Below are 5,283 nucleotides of genomic sequence, written 5' to 3' on the forward strand. Positions count from 1 at the left end.
CTTCTCTCTCCTCTTTCTCTCTCTCTGTCCCTCTCTCTCTCTCTCTCTCTCTCTCTGTCCCTCTCTCCTCTCTCTCTCTCTCTCTCTCTCTCTGCCCCCTCTCTCTCTCACTCTCTCTCTGTCCTTCTCTCTCTCTCTCACTCTCTTCTCTGTCCCTCCTCTCTCTCCCCTTCCCCTCCCTCTCTCTCTTTTCTCTCCTCTTTCTCTCTCTGTCCCTCTCTCTCTCTCTCTCTCTCAAACTGTCCTCTCTCCTCTCTTCTTTCCTTCTCTCACTTCGTTATTCCTCCTTGTCATCATTTATGAGCAAGAAGAACCTTCATGCTTAAATTCCATCATCATGTGTTAAGTCAGTGTGGTTGTATTGAGTGTCTGAGGCATGAGTTTCCAACACACACACACACACACACACACACACACACACACACACACACACACACACGACACACATATAGACACACACACACACACACACACACACACACACACAGACACACACACACACACACAGATAGACACACATACACACACAGGCCTCTATCAGAAACCCCCTTCTAATATTTCAAACCACTATCTTCTCACTCTCACACACACACACACACACACAGAATCCCCTGTTCCTGAAATATATTAATTCATTCGCTCACACACACACACACACAAAGCGGTGTCTTCCTCCTGGCTGAGACGGCTGGTTAAGTGATTGTGAAAGCTTAATTGGGCTGCATTAAAATTTCAAGGTCACTCTGTTCCACCCTGTGCGGTGTGTGACAGGCACGGAGATGAACAGTGTAACGCGCACAGACTAGAAAAGCTGGGCTTCTTTTTACACTATCGCTTTCACACACACACACACACACACACACACACATACATATGTATATATATATATACAGTATATATGAGATGAAACACACATAGCCTTCCACACTCACTAAGGAACGTATTGGAAATGTACATCCATGCAGAAGAAGACCAGTAAAAATGCAAACAAATACTGTTTTTCAGCCACATTCATCTACTGACACACACACACAGACACACACACACACACACACACACACACACACACACACACACACACACACAGTAAGAAGTCAATATCCCCTCAGAGCTTTTCCAATCTTATATTTCAGTCTCTTTATGTCTCCATGGTGCTGCTGGTCTTGGTATTGGAGTGTGACCTTTAGCGTGACATTATGGCATGGCCAAGTTTATTTGTGTATCACATTTCACACATCTCAAAGACAACACTTCCAATAAACCTTTCTTAGAACAACATAGTTACATAAGAAAAATACAAATATACATCCTGCAAAATATAAAAAATGAAATTAAATAAAATACAGTAATGATACAGCAATGCATGGAAATGTAAAGAGTGTCAAATGTATAGAGTTTGGGTCCAGTGGACCATTCCGAGGCTGTTCTGGTTGGTCCAGTCATGCTCCTGTCTGCTGTATACCTCTCTGAGGCCCGCTGATGTCCTCCACATCACCATGACGATGTGTAGGACTGTTTACATACAATAAAACCTTTCCACGTTCCTGTTCTGAATTCATCAAATGAAGTCTTCTCTGTCACTAAACTATGCCAAAGCTAGTCATATCTGAGATATATTCAAGATTGACCATGTTTTGTTGTGTACTATTACCTGGCTATGCAATAGCTATGACCCTGACACGTCCTGGCTGACTACTTTACTGTCCTAATGGTGGACGTCACAGCAGACTGAGCGCATTGGGTTCAGGACCCATCTGTGTTTTTGTGTTCACTAGGCCGCAGCCAGGGGCTTCCCCAGGACTCCTGCCCAGCTGAGGTCACCCTCGCCTGGGTGAGCAGGCCTGCCAAGGGCCCTGCCCTGGTGGGAAGAGCATTGTGGAGGCATACTGCATGCTGGATGTCTCTATATGCCATTTATACGGATGGGAATTTGGCAGAGAGTGTCATGTTTAAAAAAGCACAATGTTGAATGAACTCTTTTATCTCTAAGCACTTTAAACCCTAACACATACTTTAACTCAATGTTACTGTAATAAACAGAAGCATAAATGGCAGAGTGTTATAATTTAATCATAACACAGCACAATTACAATTTGACCTACTAATATAAATACACTGTGTATCTCTGTGTTTAATGCGCATGTGTGTGTGTGTGTGTGTGTGTGCGTGCGTGCGTGCATGCGTGTGTGTGTGTGTGGTGATTCATCTGACTGTAGAGATTTTGCTTCAGACTTACCACACACACACACACACACACACACACACACACACACGGATACACGTTGTGTCACATGGAAACCATGGCAACAGAGCTGTGCCTCCTAAGCACTCCTCTGGTGTTGTTGGAGGCGCTCATGTGTTGTTAGATTGGGCTCTTTGATGATCTGGCAGAGGATACAGACTGTGCTGCCTACACCAAGCTCTGGAAGTGGATCAAACACACACACACACACACACACACACACACATAGACACACACACACACACACACACACACACAGACACACACACACAGACACACACACACACACATAGACACACAAACATAGACACACATACCCACACACACACACACACACACACACACACACACACATACACATTACACACACACACACACACACACACACACACACACACATAGACACACACATAGACACACACACACACACACATAGACACACACACACACACACACACACACACACACACACACACACACACACATAACACATAGACACACACACACACACACACACACACACACTGCATAACACACACACACACACACACACACACACACACATATACACACACACACACACACACAATAACACACACACACACACACACTCACACACACGCGCACACACACGCACACACACACACCCACACCCACACACACACACACACACTCTCACACACACACACACACACACACACACACACCCATAGGTGCTGCCTCACACTCTCTCTCTTGTGTATCCAAGAGATGACTTCCATATACTGACACATATATTTATCTTTCAGAAAGGGTTGTGTGTTTGTGTGTGTGTGTGTGTGTGTGTGTGTGTGTGTGTGGTATTTGGATGGGAGTTATTGCAGTACCTCCTACTGTTTCCTGTGAGATTTTGTGGGATGGTGTGAGTCTTTGTGTGAGTGTGTATTTTACAATGTTCCCATGGCAACATCTTAAGATCAGGTGAGATCCAGTAATATAACCCACAAATCAACTACCAGCAGCTCTGGTGCAGACACACACACACACACACACACACACACACACACACACAACACACACACACACACACACACTCATGGTCACACACACACTCAGGTATCTAATGCAGGTGAGTAGAACTTTGCAGTCAAGACTCGATAACCTCTCAGGTGTATTCATGTCTCACGAGATACCTCCTGCCAGCAAGGCCAACGTGAAGAAAAGAAAAAGAAGAAAGAGAAACTGAGAAATGAGAGAGAGAGAGAGATAGAGATAGAGATAGAGAAGATAAGAGAGATAGAGAGATGAGAGAGAGACAGAGAGAGAGATGGAGATAGAGATAGAGATAGAGAGATAGAGAGATAGAGAGATAGAGAGATAGAGATAGAGAGAGAGATAGAGAGAGAGATAGAAGAGAGAGAGATATAAGAGAGAGATAGAGAGAGAGATAGAGATTATAGAGAGAGATAGATATAGAGATATTGAGATAGAGATAGATATATATAGATAGATAGAGATAGAGAGAGAGAGAGAGAAGATAGAGAGAGAGATAGAGAGAGAGAGAGAGATAGAGAAGAGATAGAGAGAGAGATAGAGAGAGATATAGATAGAGAAGAGAGAGAAGAGAGAGAGAGATATATAGAGAGAGAGAGAGAGAAAGAGAGAAGAGAGAAAAAATAAAGGGGCAGTTCATCAGAGAGGGATGTGGGAAAAAAGCAGCATGCCCTTTGGGAGCAGATCACAGGCTTGCGTTTCTATGGTTACAAGCCCTGTTAGGTAACTGGGTTGCCATGGCGTCGGAACAGATCAAAAGCTCACGAGCAGAACAAGGAACCTGAGGTGGCACACACGTACAGACACACACACACACACACTGCATAAACACACACATCCATATATTGTCCAACATACACTACAGAAAATATGTATAGGGAGAGCCAACTCTTTCAGAAATACTATCTGCACAGTCAAGCTATAAAATATATATATATATCAGACCAGCATAGTGAAACATCATAGAGTGGGTGCTTTGGGAGTTGGGTCGTCTTTGCTGTGTCACGGTTGGCATGTTTTCAACTCCTTTTCTGAAACTCTGATTGGTCCAGTTGAGAATAGAGAGATTGAGTCCAGAGACAGGCTCAGCATGTTTGCTGAGGTGATCGCCTCTTCATCCATGCTTACCTGAGTTAGCATGTTTGCTAAGGTGATCGCCTCTTCATCCATGCTTACCTGGGTTAGCATGTTTGCTAAGGTGATCGCCTCTTCATCCATGCTTACCTGGGTTAGCATGTTTGCTTACCTAGGTTGGAGGTGCTTAGCACGTTTGCTAAGGTGATCGCGTCTTCATCCATGCTTACCTGGGTTAGCATGTTTGCTTACCTGGGTTGGAGGTGCTTAGCACGTTTGCTAAGGTGATCGCGTCTTCATCCATGCTTACCTGGGTTGGAGGTGCTTAGCACGTTTGCTAAGGTGATCGCGTCTTCATCCATGCTTACCTGGGTTGGAGGTGCTTAGCACGTTTGCTAAGGTGATCGCGTCTTCATCCATGCTTACCTGGGTTGGAGGTGCTTAGCACGTTTGCTAAGGTGATCGCGTCTTCATCCATGCTTACCTGGGTTGGAGGTGCTCAGGGTGGTTATTCGTTTTTCCATCCACTTCTTCATTCTTTTTTTATTCAACAGTGCAACCACGTATGCATCAATCTATCCATATACAGTATTCATCCACAATTCATTCATTCATCAATTCCTCCATCAATCCATTTACCCACCTACTCACTCACTCATTCATTCATTCAGTATCACCCCCACATGTTCAACAAAACAACACTTTGGAGACCATAGTTACCATTTGTTTTTATTTTCTATTAATCAATCAATGAATCATGAGGAAAAGGTCACAAAAGGCTTTTGAAATGCTCTTTGGAGGTGTGCTGGGTGGTGAGGAGAGGTCCTTTTGATCCCCGCGCAAAGATACCCAGACATAGCTGTGGCCATCTAGGTCCAGTTCAAACCTACGGTTAGTTTAAATGGCCACGGAACTATGGAGAGGGAGATGGTACG

This window comes from Alosa alosa, chromosome 21 (genome assembly GCF_017589495.1).
Source record: "Alosa alosa isolate M-15738 ecotype Scorff River chromosome 21, AALO_Geno_1.1, whole genome shotgun sequence".
Classification (NCBI taxonomy): Eukaryota; Metazoa; Chordata; class Actinopteri; order Clupeiformes; family Clupeidae; genus Alosa; species Alosa alosa.